This window comes from Neophocaena asiaeorientalis, unplaced genomic scaffold (genome assembly GCF_003031525.2).
Source record: "Neophocaena asiaeorientalis asiaeorientalis breed wild unplaced genomic scaffold, Neophocaena_asiaeorientalis_V1.1 scaffold497, whole genome shotgun sequence".
NCBI lineage: Eukaryota > Metazoa > Chordata > Mammalia > Artiodactyla > Phocoenidae > Neophocaena > Neophocaena asiaeorientalis.
In genome coordinates this window covers 1,280,344-1,296,949 of record NW_020174568.1, presented here as the reverse complement: position 1 = coordinate 1,296,949, position 16,606 = coordinate 1,280,344, and the positions used below count along the sequence as shown (strand labels likewise).

The following is a 16,606-nucleotide window of genomic DNA, read 5'->3' as shown; positions in this document are numbered from 1 at the left end:
CTCAACAATCTAACCCTCATTTGTTTAGGTTCCACCACCTTATGGTTTGGTGATGCTGTAAAATTTTAACAGAATGAGTCAGATAAAGACAATTCCATGAATACTGTCTTTTCAATTAAAATTGGCAATTCATCTTATTAATTTTACTTTTTTAATTCTGTTCTAATTAAACTATAATGAGAGATAACCCCATGGTTTCTCTCCCCTTAATAACTTATTTGGGGATGAAATAATTCTGTTTTTCTATTATATAAAGTTCCTTTAAGCACCGTCCCAAGTCTCCTTACTGGAGCGAGGCTGAAGGAAGGGCCTCTTCTGATTCCTCCCCTCCATCATCCTCCCACCGATGAGGCAACAAGCTGTGCGGAGATTCTGCCCCGAAGCCTGCCCCACCTCCACCCCAGCCTGCCCCAAACCCTGCTTGGGCCACACCACCACGGGACCCCAGGTCCACGTGGCCCCCTGGCAGGGGGAGCCCAGCTCCGGGCTGCCCCCATCCTTCCAATTACTCTAAAATCGCCCCAGCGTGAACCCAGGGAAGCGGTAACCATGGGACGAAGCCCAACCATTTCAGTGTGGCACTCAGTCTCCACCCTGAGCCTTCCACCTGCATCAAGGGCTCATTCACTTCATCTTCTAATGTCTGTCTTCCAACACCTGGCCAGGTGACATTTGGATAACTGTGCCACGGGTGCTTATGAAATCCGTTCATGTCGTGAAATCATTGTTTCTACTAACGTGCTCTTACGCAAACATGGGATTTCGCTGCAATTCAAAGGTAAACTGTAGTGAAGTTTACTCTCGTATTAACCGTTCTTAAAAAATAAAAGGCGCGTGGACAATGGAAATAAAATTTCAAGAAACCGCCTCTCAGGTGAATAGATTTCACAAAGTAATTCGGAAGATGAAAGCGGCATACAAATGACTGGTTAGAAGTCATTCTTGGCTCTTCGTTAATTCAGGAAGCCTGCTGCTCTACCTGCCTCTGCGTAGGCAACGTGTCTCCAGGCCTCCTGCAGATTCCGGGGACAAACTTCACCTTATTTACCTCTGCAGTGGCAGTTCCCAGCTAGGGCCACGGTTAGTCCTCACACATGTTGCACAAAGGTGCCTCGTCTGGGTGGAGAAAACCCCACTCGTGAGGGTGGCCAGCTGTGCGTGGACTGGAATGAAGTCCTCACCCACCCCCTCGTCCAGGAGCCCGTGTGGGTGAACATCGGACATAGCCGGATGTGGGGGCTGTCTTCCCATCACGGGGCCTGGCCGAGCTGAATTACGTAATAAAGTGAATCCCTTTACTCAGTACTATTTATTTAGTATGTGGACCAAAGAATTTAAGGCAGTTATTATGAGTAGTTCTGATTCTGTATCTGTCTCAAGCACTTGCATACATACAAACAACTATTTTTCATATGTGTGTGTAATTATTACATGCAAACAATGCAATAAAGCTCATTTCTAAAGTTCATGAAACTCACAGTATTGACAGTATGTGATCATTTGTTAGTAGCATAATCACGAAGTCTCTAAGACAGCACATTTCTCCCCATTCCCACCCCAGGGAAACGTCAGTTATAGTGGGGGCTGTCTTTCCACCACCAGTAAGTCTTACACTCACTCAAGATGCTGAGTCTGGTTTTAGATGTTTCAGATCCAAAGCTGTGGTAGGCTTTGCAGATGGAAATAACTGGGGGGAGCAAAGGAACTCAAGGAAGAAGTGAAGACAGAAATCAGAGGTGAGAGATGCTCTCCAAGGAGGTGAGAGATGGAACCGAGTGTGGATTAACCCCAGGCGAGCGGAGAGAGAAGGACCGGGAGAGACCCTCCATCCCACCCTCTCCGCATGGCCCCCTGCATCTTCCCCCGGGGCGGAAGGCACCCCCTGGCCTCCCACTCTGTCCCAAAGAGAGCTTTCCAAGCTTGAGCGAGCAGGGAAGTCACCTGGAACAGGAAGGTCACCTGGAGTAGGGAGGTCAGTGGGATGGAGGGAGTAGATTAGAAAAGCGTCCAGGAGGTCAAGCTGAAGGTGGGACCACACAGAGCTGCGAGGCTGCCCCACCTGGAGGAGAGCTGAGACAGAGACTCAGCGCAGCTTGGCCAGCCAGCTGGGATTCCCATCAAAATTAACCCATCCGGGGTTTGCTGACCACAGTTTCTGAGGCGTATGAGGGCATAGCCCTGACAGGTGAAGAGGGAGGGCTGTGGAATTAAACGCCCCCAGGAACACGTAAGCCTCGTAAACTGATGACTCTTCTGCTTTCAGGTAAACTTCGAAACGTTCTCATAGGGACTTCCCTGGCGTCCAGCGGTTAAGGCTCCGTGCTTCCACTGCAGGGGGCACGGGTTCGATCCCTGGTCTTGCACAGCGTGTGGCCGAAAAAAAGAAAATGTTCTCATAACTAAAATCCCGTTAATGAACTTTGTTAAATATGACACAATGAACTGACAATTTTACATGTTTATACTATGGGATCATATTCCCCATATGCTGAGAGTTTCCACTGATTACAGAGTGATTATTTCTTGGACCACTAACCCCATTTCCCCAAAGCCATGAATAATGGTAAAAATATGAGTTTGTCTAATGGAAGAATGAATTTGTTGATTTTTAAACGAAGACATCAATATTCGGCATTTCCAAGTTCAGTGTTCCCCGGCTCTGTTAATTTTTCTGATGCAGTGCAAATAGGTTTTATAAGACCCCTGCGGTTTCCTTTATTAAAAAAGCACACTGATCTGTGCTATAGAGCTGAATGACAGTATTACAGGTCATGAGACAGATTTAGCATTTTGAACGTTTGTGCAGTTCAAGCTCCCAAGGCCATTCACAGGAGGATCAATTTCAATTACATTTCAATTCACCGCTGACATCATGGGGAGAGGGCGGCACATCGTGGGAAGGGGGCACAGGGAGCTAAGAGCACAGGTGGACGCTCACCTTGGCCCCCTCCCGGCCCTGATCGGAGCCTCCTCTCCACCCAGGTCTGCGTCCCCCTCCCCGGAGAGGGTTCCTTTGTAAGAAGCAGTGTCCAGGGTACAAATCCCGGGCAAACAGGGAGTAAAGGGAAGCCAGACCTGTATTTCTTTATTAGCAGCATGTGTTGGCGTGGCCAAGTTCAGTCAAATAAACGCAGAACCTCATTGCTGGCGATAAAATGGGGTGAAGCCCACCTCGTTCACTCTGCCTTTGACCTGGAGCAGCCCCTCTGGTTCTGCGCTGGGGTGGGGAGGGGGTGGGAGGTGGGGTCACACCGCAGGCAGGCTGGCTGCTCACTCAGCATCTCTCCTCCTGCCTCCACTGGCAGGAGCCCCGGGCCCAGCACAGGCAGGTGCCCCCCGGACTCAGTCTCCCTGCTTCTCACCTTGCCAGGACAGAGGCTGCTCCGCTCGTGAAATCTTTAATCCGGATAAAGTCGGTATAAAATCCAGCCCTTCCCCTGGCGCACGGTGCCCGCTCCCTCCGAGCCCGGCTCAGCCCTCTTGGGTCAGCTCCCCGCTTCTCCCCATGTCCCAGGCACGCGGGGGGCCTCTCCCCGCGGGGCTGCGGCACAGCCCAGCTCCACCCAAACACCTCTCTCCCTTGCCCTGCAAGACTCAGTCCTTTCCTCTCAGAACCATCCAACCCCCTGTATCGGCCAGAGGCCACCTCCTGGGCTCTCTTCCCCATCTCGGCGGCCTGCCTGTCCCCTTCGTATCACCTAACTCCTCTCTGATATTTCAGGTATCTGTTTGTAAGCCGGGGCCCTCGTCAGGATCTGCACTTTCAGGAAGACGTGGTGAACGTTTAAATCATGAATATTTGTTTTCCTGCCTTTTCTGTGCATGGAGCCATGACAAGCACGGGCGGCCGGGCTCTCAGGAAGACAGGTCAGGCAGCCTGACCGCTAGCAGCTCCAGGTCAGAGCATCTCCAGGGAACGGGGAGGGGCTGGGCCAGGACGGGCCTGAGAAGCCAGCTGTCCGGTCCGCTCCATTTCTGCACAGACTCCGAGCTGCCAATTCCACACCACAGACGTAGCTTTGGTCATTTTACTCTGGGTAACTTATCACTGCGTACCCACGTGGGCATAGGAACATTTTATCCAATACTCATAATTTGAGTAGTAACTCTAATTCACGCAGTGTCATTTCCTGGAAGGAACTTGGGGATAAACTCTGTTTGTAGGTCACCAGAAGGACACTTGCTGGGGAGTTGTTACAATAGATAAAGGCAGGTAATGTCGGGGGTCAGCTCCAGGAAAGGAGCTTCCTGGTTTGGCGTGTTTGGTCCCATGCCACCTTTTCAGACAGCAATTAGACAGCAGGAAACTGTCACCAGCAAACGATAACAATCCCACCCACACAGCCCAGGTGTCCTCCACCCCAGCCTGCTTATTGCCTCCAGAAAGTATATTTCAGTTCCTTGGTACCTCGATGGTCTTGCCTCTCCTGAGTGTAGACTCCTCCAAGCCGATTCCTCCTGGTGGTACCCAGCACCTCTCGTCGTGCCCGCTTCCTGGGGGTTCTCCGTAGGCATCTGCCGAATGAGTACATGACAAGTGAACACAGGAGATGCCATTCTGATGGAATGAGTGTGCGTGCAGAGTCTCTCCCTGCTCACCCAACAGAAGCCTGGTGTTAGGACACAGAGGCTGAGCACCGATGACCAGGATGTGGGCAGTTGCAGTCGCCGGAAAGTATCCAGTCTGCTGGGAGAGCGTCCCTCCCCTCCTGGGCATGTTTCCTACGGGCACGGGATTCCCACCGACTACGTAGTGGTCCCATCTATGATCATGTGCAGAGGTGGGGTTGCCCTCAGCCCCTCCGCTGGGTCCCAGCTGGGCATCTGTGAACACGCGACGGTCAGGTGGGCAGGGGGGACAGGCAGGTTGGGGCTCAGGTGTGAGTGTCCAGCACATCTCCGTTCTGCACAGACCCCGAGACCCATTCCCCCACCATGCTCTGCAGTCTTGATTTCTGTTGTTTTTCTTTTTTTAATGCTATTTTTAACCTTTTGCTGTTGCTGCCTCAGTCTTTCAGGAAAGACAGAAAAATAGAAATCACGTATCTTCTGATCTCCAAAGCCTTAAGTGATGAAGATAAGCAATAATCTTACTTGTTTCTTTCTTTCTCTTGATCAATGAAATTACCCTGTACCTTCATTTCCATTGGACATGGTGGCACATGGCTTACGTTTCTCAAAGAGAGGAAAAAACCTCTGGCTTCTACTGCAGCCGTATTCTGTGCCCATTCTAATATTTCTCCTTTTTACCTCTCTTGCAGTATCAGTGTCATCTCTTTTTGGTCAATTTTAAGTCACCATTTAATTTCCAGTAGAAAAAAAAAAAAGTTACACCGAAGATAATCTTCATCCTCAAACACACGTAACAAAACGAGCATGCCAGAAAGTCAAAATTAAACGCAATAGAAATTCTAGGTTAGCCCAGAATACGTCGTTCCCATTCGTTTTCGTATGTTCCTACATTAAAAATTTTAGTAATTGTAATTTATCACAAACCTTCAGTTTGGGCTCAGCACGGAATGTGTAAAAGGAGCGAATTTCAACAGGGTTAAATTCTCATTTAAACCTTGTCTGTCTGCATAATCGTTGTTGGCAAATAAGTCGGATGAACTGGGTTCTGCCCACCCTCAGAAAGGAGTAGATGCCGCACTCAGGACCCTCACCCAGTCCACACGTTTCTGTTTCCCTCTAAGCTGTTTCTTTTCTCACGTATGAAGTAAGATGCATGTATCTGGGCTGAGGAGACCAGAGGGAAAAGGAGGGGCTGGAAGCCGAGCCCGGAGGGGTCACCCCCGTGTGCGAGTGGGCTGGGGGTGGGAGGGCAGGAGACACTGCCTCCTTCTTAAGGATCACAGAACTCTGGAAAGCATTGACCAACCCTGAAAGGCAGGTCTTTTCAAAATGTTTGCTTCAAATGTCTCCTTCATCCCTCGTTCCATGGGGTGTATATTTGTCTGGAGTTTCACGGGGTGTGCACGGTTATCTCCAGTTGTATGGGGGTGTATGGGGGGGCGGGGGACAGGAGTACAGTCCTGGTGACTCTGCCTGCAGCGGCTGTGGGGAGAGGACGGCAGCACCAGGCAGGAGCAGTGAACGGGATTCACAGCTGGATGGAGGGGGCCAGCTCGGTGGGGGCCCTTGGGTGCACACACTTTGATGAATGTGGTTTTAATGCTAACTTAGCTTTCTGGTGTTCCCGTGCCCAAAGGCTCTGGTTGTCCTGAGAGAAGCAAGACACCCCCCCCGCTCCAAAGAAGGGAGTCAATGATTTTACAGATTCCACGGGTGTCTTTGGGCAGGAAGTCAGAGCCAGGCGGGAGGGGAGGTGGGGAGGACCCTCCGCCCGCCACCCCCTTCCCGAGCCCTGCGTCCAGTGCAGGGAGAGGCCTCTAGATGGTGCAGGTGAGTCTGCGTGCCGAAGCCTCCAGGAGGTGGGCGAACAGTTGGAAGAGTCCCGGGAGCCGGGCAGCAGAGGGAAGTGGGCTGACGGCGCGCGGGGCAGAGCCCGGGCAGCTCTGCCGGCCACCAGCCACTCTACACCTGCTCCCGGGACACGGCCAGTGGCCACCTGGGAACCCGGTGGCCCTGACGGGACAGAGCCTGGCTTTCTTCACGGACCATCTTCTGCTGGGATTGGAAACGGATCCCCCAGTGGGGTCCAGGTAAGCCTTGTCTTTCCCTCTTGGTTTCCTGAGCTCTTGGGCTGTGGATGAGACAGAGATGTCACTGCCGGAAGACAGCCCGGGTGCATTTTTGAAATGCGTGTCATGTTTGGGTTGCGTTTGAACAAGCTTTCCCGGTTACTGTACGTCTGCGCTACTGGTTCTGAGACCTGAGACTGTTCTTTGTTTTCAGGAAAGCAGCAGAAACCCCATTTTGCTCTTGGCCGTGCATCTGGTGAAGGAGCCATACTCTGTGCTCAGCGGGCTTGGGATCTCGGCTACTGAGACAACAGGGTCTCCAGGAGCCTGAAAGTTTGCTTCCTGGGGAGGCAAGCGGCGGCTGGGGTCCCACCCAGGGTCCCGAGCCACCTTCCCTTTAAGACTGAGGCCGAGGTTATGGCCGCCGTGTTTTCGGGGTGCAGGGGACAGAGAGTGAGTGGGTAAGGATGCACGTCTGGTGGCTTCAGCTCTCACTTCAGCCAGGAGTTTCCACGCGATGCCCCGACAGATCAGGGGCGGCTTGGGTTCCGGCACCAGAGCGGCTGATTCCCCATCTTCCCGCCGTAAATGCACCTGCTCCGTGGAGGCCAGAGGTGTTAGGGGAGCGGGGACAGCGGTGAGGGTCCAAGAGGGACGTTAAAGCCATAAGGGGTGGAGTGAGTTGAAACGTCAGCAGAGCGGAAGCCCCGTCCGTCCGTCAGGGGAGCTTGATGGAGCTGGAGGGACTCGGGATAGGAGGGACGGCTGACAGACAGGGTGGGCAGGGGCTGAGGAAGCCCGGTCCCTCCTGCCCTGAGGTTCTGAAGTCTGAAGTCGCATAGTGAGACACTCTCCAGCTGAGAGCGAAAGTGCAGCAAATTCACAATATTTAAGAGGTTAAAAGCCATCGTGAGCTAAGGGAGAAAAGGGATCAGTTCAAGTAACAGAAACATTTCCCACCCAGTTAACGCGCTGAGACTTCTAAGCCTTAAAACCTTCCGAGTTACGTCTCAACAGGGTCCACCATAAAGAGAGCAACTCAGCAAAGCTGGGGAACGAGCATTGGTCCCGACGGCTGCCCCGTGTCCCTCGTCACTGGAGGAGAGGATGGGGGCCCTGCCTCGGCTTGGTCAGCTGGGGTCTCTCTGTGCCTAACCTCCCCCCACACCCCGCCAAGTGAGCCAGGCTATGACGAAGGAGAGTTCTCTGACAGCACATTTGGAGGGTAATCCTGGAAGCACATGTCTTTGGGAGGAAAAAGTCAATAAAATTTCCCTGAAATATTTGATTTTCACTCTCCGGCTACTACCCGGTTTCTGAAAGTAAACAGGGTCTTCATGCTGAGGCATATTCCTATTTGTGAAGCTCAGAGGTGGGGGGCTCGCCCTCCTCCTTGGGTGTCACTGTGTCCCGCGCCTCATGGAGCCCCACCACGCTCAGACCTGGCCTGTCCCGCACGTCACGGGGTGCAAACCCCACTGACTCTTTTAACTGGGGCGCATCCTCCCATCAAAGTTTCTGAGGCCCCAAAGGACCACAGATGAAAGCCCGGTCACCCGAGTCTTCTTTCTGACTTTTGTGTCTTCCAAAAAATGAAGTTCATTCTCAAGGAAATGCCCAGGAACCCAACTTCAAAGACTCAGGTAAACCTGAAATTCAAACACAGAAGCTGTAAACAGGATGGCGCTTTGGAAGCCAGCCTGGTGATGAAATGTTCACCCTGCAGTCTCCCTCCTGCCCCCCCCGCCCCGGGTCCTGCCTGCACACCTCCCTGCAGCTCTCCCCCTGGCCCTGGTTTCCTCAATTATCCCCGCGGACACCTGCCTGCTCATTGCTTTTATGCTGTTCTCGGCTCTGCCTAGGTAATTCCGCCCACCAAGAGTATCATTAATTAACTTGCATTAAGCTCACTTAGCACATCAGATCAACTAGGAAACGAAGCCCAAGCCTCCACCCTCTGACAGTCTCCCCGTCATAGCCGAGGTTGCTGTCCACAGTGAACTCACATGCACGGGTGGGACTTTTATTCAACCTCAGATTATTTCCCCCGGAATAAAGCAAAGGACGGTGAGCTGACACCGGGCACTTAGCCCCTGCCCTTCATTACTATGGCACTTTACATGTTCATGCTTATCTTCCCTGCTCTTCAGATAAGGGGATCGGGCCCTAGAAGGGGGAAGGGACTTGCCCGTGGCCACAGCACTGGCGGTGACGGGACACCAGCCGTGGCTGACGAGGGTGGAGCTCCGGGCGACCAGACTCAGGCTGTGTCCCTTGAGGGCAGGAAGGGGAGCTGACACCAGACCCTCAGTTGCTGCCTCTGTGGGGGTGAGCAGAGAAAGCGCCAGGACCACTCCCCCCCCCAGGCACGACAGGTAGACCTCACGTCCGTTCCCTTGAGGGCAGGAAGGGGAGCTGACACCAGACCCTCAGTTGCTGCCTCTGTGGGGGTGAGCAGAGAAAGCGCCAGGACCACTCCCCCACCAGGCACGACAGGTAGACCTCACGTCCAGGGTCGTGTCAGCCTAGACGCCACGTGTGTCTCTGGGAGTCTCCCCGACAAAGGTTTGGTGGCGGAGGAAAGCGGGGTGGACAGGCGGCACTGCTGTTGGTCTCCAGAGCAAGCGGGTGACTGTGGGTGACTTCAGGCGGCTCAGTCTGATGGACTCGAGCAATGAAGAGAGATTTTCAGGGGGCCTTGGGGTTCAGGCCCAGCCTCTGTCAGCGCAGACAGTAAAACTGCACTGCGTTTCTCTTCACTGTCTGTCCCAAGGGCACCAGGCGTTGTCCAGTGTGGGCGCCCCACACGGTCGGAGCTCAGCAGAAGTGTGGCCAGGGTCTCGGGAGCAGGGTGGGCCTCACCCAACAGCGCTCGGGGGGTCCCACCCTCCAAGGCGGCTTTGGTGCCCCCCTCGAGCACAGAGGGCGCTCGGTGCACATATGTCCGGGTGGTAGGTGGGATCCATCATGTCAGAGAAGGGTCGCCAGCCATTCTCATCACACCATGGGGTCAAGGGCCCAGGAACGGCCAATAGGCAGCAGATCCCATTGGAGCCAGCCCTCTGGGTGCAGAGATGCGGTACTCCAAGCCTGGTGCTCAGGTCATCCAAGGTGGGACAGGCACACGCCAGGACCCGCGGAAATGCCCAGAGCTCTGGTACATGGTTCTCGCAGAGCCAACTACCAGGAGGCCTTCCTCCATCTCCAGCAGACGGGTCACTGGGTGTGTCCAGTGGAGCGGTGGAGACCAGCCTTCCACGGGGAGGTGCCCTCGCAGTAAGAAGGTGGCCGTGCCCCCCGGCCAGCTTGGTCCCCCAGACGCTCTCGGGCAGTGAGTCAGGCCGGACCCCTCACTTGGCAGGGAGGCGCCCTGCTGGCGAGTCCCTCTCCCCACGGACTCAGCAGCCCCTGTCCTGCTGCCTTCACCGTGGCTGTGAGGGCCCCGTACTCAGAAGCCCAGCTCAGCTGCGGTGTTTCCAGATCTCTCAGGGTCGACATCTTTCAGAGGCTGGATACAGCAACTAAAAGGTGAGCCCAAACACTGAAATAAGACACTAGTCTCCCGAAAATAATAGGGAGAGAATTCTGCCAACGGCACCTTAATCCTGGCATAAAGCACTTTCTCTGGATGTGAAGACAGACACACGAATCCAGATTGCAAACGCAAACCGAGAGGCCGCCGTGTGACAGCGATCAGGCTAAATCTTCTCTACTGAAATGTCCATGGTGCCGTATTTCCAGCTCCATATTTCTTAAACTTCGTGCCCAGGAGAGAGAAGAGGTAGGATTTCATGGTGGGTTTAATGTATGTTTAATGTTCACTCATTCACCCAAGTCTCTTCTGAGCATCTGCTCCATGGCAGGCACTGCCCTGGGACCCGCAGGTGGTGGGGAAATGTCCCTACTTTGGGGCATTTGCCTTCTAGTGAGGACAGAGGAGCCACAGTCCAGAGACATGAATGACACTTCAGTAAACCCAGTGCCGGGAAGAAATATGCGGGCGAGTGGAGAAGTGCCTGGGTGAGAGTGAGGGGCCTCCTGAGAAGTGGAATCTGAGGGGTGGCCGAGGAAAGCCCGGGTGGGGTGGACCCGAGGTGCCCCAGCCCAGCTGGAGGGCAGAGTGGCTGCAACAGAAGGAAGGTGGGGTGAACAGGAGGAGGTGAGAGAGGAGACCAGAGATGGAGTGGGCAGGGCTGGAGGCCATGGTGAGGAATCTGGGTTTCAGTGAGGACAGTGGGAAAAGGCAAACAAACAGTGACTCAGGGCTGCCCGTGTCATTCTGGGACCATCAGTGCCCACAGCAAGACCAGGCAGTATATTTTGAAATCCACCCCCCCGCCCCCGCCCCGCCCTAGAGTCAGCCTGTAGGAGCTTCTTTCTGAGAGCACTGTGGGGGCCGGAGCAGCAGGGTGGCCGCTGGGACTGGCCCTCAGGCAGTAGGAGCAGCTGGGCTTTCAACTCGACATCTGCTCTCTTTGCGATGAACAATGACAGAAGGACTCTTTCTGAGAAAACTTTTAAAGACTGCAGCTTGAAACATGCTTACATTTTTAAAAGGCTCAAACTGGAAAGGAAACACTTAAGGCTCTCGTAGAGTCAAACATGGCCTTCCACCCCTTTGCAGCCCTACTAGATACGCCCGCAGTCAGCCCAGAGGCCCTTGTCAGCTCCACTCCCCAAGTCTCTCCTGCAGAGATGGAAACATACTTCCCAGCACTGGGAGAGAGATGGAGTTGGATGGACAGAACACTGCCCTGATGGTTCAATTCAGAAACCTCCCCTTCCAGGTGAGCTGTTAGGGAACTGAGTTAGGGATCGGTTCAGCACCCAGTTGGCAAGTCAGAGCTGCCAACTGTAGATAGGGTTTTATGGTTTGATTGAGGCCTGTGTTCTTGCCTAACGAACAACACATCTGGCCCAGAAAAACCCTAAGTTTTAAAAATACTGAGGCACACTTTCTTAAATGCACTTCAGGACTCTCAAAGTCCATTTTCTCTAAGATTCAATTGTTAATAATGACTCAGAATGGCTGTTCATAAAACTTCCTGCCTGTGATGAAGGAAACCAATCGGAATGTACCCTTTGGGGCTGCGCAGATGGTCCATCCTCTGCAGGAAGCCAGCGTCTCCAAGAGTGCGGCCCACGGTGGGCAGCGGCAGCCGCGTGCCGGCAGCATCTGTAAACGGCACATCTGATGGGTTCCTTTATGGGAGGTGAAATGTCCGATAAGTGTCACTTAAGTTTAGCAGAACCTCTTTTAACGTTTAGCTCATTCTTCGAGGGATTTGGAGAAAGAGACCTGTGTGAACACACAGCAGGCATCTGATCTACCTGGTGGCCTCCAGCAGGGCCAACCCTGTCCCCACGACCCCTGAGGTCCGAGCAAATGCCCTGTTAGCTCTCATTTAAGTTATTTTGCTCCCCATTTTACGGCCGGAGGAAACCAAGGCAGGGACGTCCCCATGACTGGGGACACTCGGTTTTGAGTCAACCCTCAACACCAAGAAAACAAACCTTCCCCCAAATTGCTGCCTGTTGGTATCCAGCCTGAGGTTTCCACCTGAAAACCATCGTCCAAACAGACCACACGCAGCTCTCGGTCCTGACCCCTGGCTGGGGCGTGGGGCGACAGTGCTTGAGAATGTTACCCTGATGGCTTTCCCAGTTGTTGTTTTGAAGGCAAATGTTTATTTTATGAAGATTGCAAAAGTTGGAACAGTAGAATGTTGGCCTCTCCTTATGTTTACAGAATCAACAGAATCCAGACATCGACAAACGTGCGTCCTTGTTCCCTAAGGAACCGCCTGTTTGCCTCCTGTGGCATCAATTAAATTAAAGTGGGGCCTCCGGAGATGCAGGCCTCCGTCAGGCCAAGCATCCTTCTGCCTGACTCTGGTTCTCAGCAGTGGCCTGGTCGGTGCATCTGGGGCTGTCCTTCCTGTTTACCTGAAGAACACTCCTCAGGGCTTCACTGGAGGCTTTCTTTATGCTCTGAATTTTGCTCAAGGTTTTGTGAGAGGATCTAAAAGAAATAGAAGGCCTGACCTCTGTTCTCATGGCCCATAGAACGGAAAGGAAGAAGCAGGACAAACAGCCTCACAGTCACACAAACAAGAGGACAGAGTCCTCTGGGGACTGGACAGCAGTGCCCACCGCCTGTCCTGCACGTTGTGCCCTCTCTGAGGATGGGGGGCTCCCTCTGGTCTGTAGCAGGTGCCTGGCACACAGTAGGTGCCCAATAAATGTTTACATAAACCAGCCTTTGTGTACACTAATTGCCTTCCAATGTTTTCCTTTCATTTACTCTGCTTAACAATCCGTGAAATGGGTCACCATCACTCCTCGCAGACACGCAGTGGAGGCTCAGGGGTGAGTGAGGTCCAGGAGCCTGTCCTGCTAAGTGGCGGCACTCCCACGCAGGCCACTTGACCCTGGTGTCCACCCTGGGCTCCTCTAGAGGTCAGGTCTGGGATGGGGGGGGCTGCTGCAGATTAGATCGAAGTTTAACTTTGTATCATAACCGTTTCAGGGGTGGGGAGGTTTGGAGGGATTTCTAAAGCCCCAGATGATGCTGAGTTCCAGGTCCCTCAGCAGGCGCTCCTGCCGGCCGGGCCCCAGAGCCCGGGAGCGTGTGGTTTGGGGTGGGAGGACACGGGGAGCTTGAGCAGAAGGCAGAACCTTCTCTTTCCAGAGCCAGGCAGCCTCCCTGTTCCCAGCACCAGCGCCAGGATGGCCGGAGACTCAAGACCAGCCAGATCTACTCAACTCCAGAAGCCTCTCCTCTCCTCGGGGGTTGGGCTGGACGTGTCCCGCTGGGGTTGGACCAGAGTGAGCACGGCCGTGGGAGGCAGCAGGGCTTGGGAAATGATGCTGGTGGGGCGGAGAGGGAGGTGGGTGGGAGCCCAAGTCCCGCTCCACGTGCTGGGGCTGGTAGCCGGGACGGTCATCACTGTAACGACTCCCAGTTCCCCGAGAGAGGACAGTGGTGCCACTCCCGGGATTACTGAGCGGATTCCAGCGCGATGAGGCCAGCAAAGGACCGAGAACGGGGCGGGGGCTCCGTTAGCCCTGTCCGTACTCGGCGTGCCCTCGTGGGCTGAAGTTACTACTACTGCAGCCGGACCTCTGCTTCTCAATCATAATTTTGGTTTCATTTACCCATGTCCATCTGAGATGTCTGTCTTTCCCCAGAAGGGCCTGTCAATCTGTCCAGGCTCCAGAAAGCCACGGGGACCCTGCAGTGACAGGGTAGGGTCTGCGAGCCCCATGGAGCACGGCGCCTGGCAGGCCAGCCCCCGTCCACCCAGTGATACCCTGACCACATTCCAGCCGTGCCGCCTCCTTTCCCCCTCCTCCCCGCCCAACACGCACAAGCCGCAGGCGCTGCATCCGCTCTCCCTCCTGCCCTGGGCTCTCACCCAGGATGTCTGTGCCGCCTTCAACCCTCAGGTCACCTTGTCACAGAAACCCTCCCTGGCCGCACTCTGTATAAACAGCAGCTCCGACCCCTAAACTCCTGTGTAAGGCCTTGCTCACACAATGTCGTGTAAATGTCCCCGTCTGTGTGTGAGCCCAGACTGGGCAGGCGATCAGCGAGTCTGTGTGCAGATACGGATCGCAGCAGGGACAGGGGTGGGCACCCTGCCACCGCCAGGGAGGGGGCTTCCTCCTGGGTCCTCAGGGCCACCCGGGGATGTTTCAGACGTGACTCTCCGGAGCCCCCAGGTCTGTCTGGAATCAGTGAAGCACGGCGGGGAGAGGACAGAACGAGCTGAAGTTAAAGAACAACCAGGAGACGGACCGGCTGGGTTTCAGGCGGAGGGCAAGGGGCAGCGGGTGGCTCCCCAGGCCCACCCCTCGGACCCCACAGCACCGGGCCCCATGTCGCAGGCGCCCACGGCACACGCACTGACACCGGGCCAGGGAGAGGGTGGCCGCAGCCCTGTGCCCACGCCCGCCACCTGTCCGCCGTCGGGAAACGGGGTCAGAATGAGGAAACTCCGCTCAGGGACCAGTCGCTCTCAGGACAAGAGCAGCACTTCGCCCCAAACAGTCCTTGCGCTTACCGTCACTGCCTGAGACCCTCGGGTCCTCTGGTTGTCCGCTCCTGCCTCGTAATTAGCCTAAGCCCGGTGGGAGGCAGGAGGCCTCCCCGCAGCCCGGCCGCTGACGTCTATCCGCCGCCGACGTCTGCCCAACGCTGACGTCTCCCCGCCGCTGACGTCTCCCCGCCCAGGCTCTCTCCCTCCGTCCCTCCCCTCACTCAACGGCGTTCTGGACGAACAGCTTGTCTGAACTGTGCAACCCTGGCCTCGGAATTCTGGTGGGAGGGGTGTCTTACGGTCTCTCTTCCTGGGGTGCCGCAAGTGGGGTGCGTGTGCGTGAAATGCAAAAACAAACAGCTTGGGATGAGGCTGGGGCCCGTCTGGGAAGGTGGGGGGAATGAGGGCCCAGGGCAGCCTCCCGTGGCCCTAGCAAAGAGGGCAGGGGTTTGCCAAACTCAGGCGGCAAGTCTGGCTCTCAGCACCCCAAGCTGGATGGCACCTTAACCAACAGCCAGAGAGGTCTGTCCCGGGCATGAGTTTGATGCTCAGGGAGGAGGCTGAAGCGATGCTTTGCGGGTGGGGACAGGAGCCTTCGTATCCCTGGATGACTCAGCAGCTAGGAGTTTCAGGTGAATCTCGTTTTCTTCATCACTGAGCATTTTGGAGTTGGCACTTGGCTGTGGGAAGCAGCAGATACCTGAGCCCCCTTGGAGATGCAATGTCAGCTCCTTACACACCCCTCCCCCTGCAAGAACTCCTGAGGCTTAATGGTTTCCTTTTGGAAAGCTTTCAAATTGTGTTCATTTGCGTTTACATGATCTGCTTCCTTCAGCTCTGTGTGTGGATTATTCTCCTGTTGGGTTTAATTTAACCAAGTTTGCAGCTGTGCTAACAAACTCACCGATGCCCCCCTGCTTTCAAATGGCTTTTTCTGCCTTTTCTCTGGCTTTACTTCAAGACCAACTCCACACTGAAACACTCCAGCATCGGGACCGTCTGCTCGGAGTACCTACTTCTTCAAAACCCATTTCCTGTGACTGAGCTTCACTGTGTCTCTAACAAGTTACTTTAATATTTTAATGGTCAAAATTAATGATTTATAAAAATCACTGTTAAAAACAAACAAAAAATGCACCTTCTCTAAAGCTGTCAGCTTCATCCTCTAGCAGGAGGGTCTGCGTGTTTCCTAAACATGAGGGCCCCTTGCAGGCCTGCTCGTCACAAAAATACTGTGAAACTCTGAATCTTTAAGAAAATATCACAAACATGCAGATGTGCAAAGACACCAGAACCTGCCAAGTTTAATCTTCTTGTGATTCTTTTAAATGAGCTTCTTGTATGTAATTAGACTTAGGAGAGACCTGGCCACCTGGTAAGAAGGTGATTACTGGGGACCACAGAGGTTTAAGGGGCGTTCTGGGCCTGAGTGTCATGTGAGCCCTTAAAACACTCCTCCTAAACTCTGCCTGGATCCGTTTATACTTCAAAGACCAGTAACCTGTTTTTAGAAGACACGCGGCTCTTCTCAGAGCAGACAGAGCCCAGCAGGCTTCCCCTGGAGGTGAGGTCAGGACCCACACAGCCGCCCTCCTTCGCCGAGCAGACCCTACGAAGAGAGAGATGCCCGTCCCTGGGAGAGGGGACTGTGCACCGCAGCCCGAGCTACAAGACGACGCTTGTTGGAGCTTGTCTGTTAAAAACAGGCTCCTTGAGACCGTGGGTCCATAGATGCCATAAACCCTGTCGGTATAAGAATTCACTCCTGGGTTCATCGACAGTGTAATGTCTTGCTGTCTTGCATCTAATACGGGCTAAGAAAGCGATGCGTTTGTGTGAGTGTGAGACCGAGCGAGAGAAGATGGTTTCCCTCTCGGCGGGAGCTCACTCGGCCCAGGAAAGCCCTCCTGGCCTTTCACAGAC

The 16,606-nt window shown here is 54.3% G+C and overlaps 1 long non-coding RNA gene across 1 annotated transcript in view; it reads right to left on the bottom strand.

Moving 5' to 3' along the window:
• The window catches only part of LOC112408384 (uncharacterized), a 23,247-nt gene extending 8,428 nt beyond the window's left edge, over window positions 1-14,819 (bottom strand). The window contains exons 1-2 of the long non-coding RNA XR_003004941.1: window positions 14,708-14,819; window positions 4,409-4,515 (exon numbers count right to left, since the gene is read on the bottom strand). This is a non-coding gene — a long non-coding RNA (uncharacterized LOC112408384). The remainder of the gene's footprint in view (window positions 1-4,408; window positions 4,516-14,707) is intronic.
• Window positions 14,820-16,606: the final 1,787 nt, after the last annotated feature.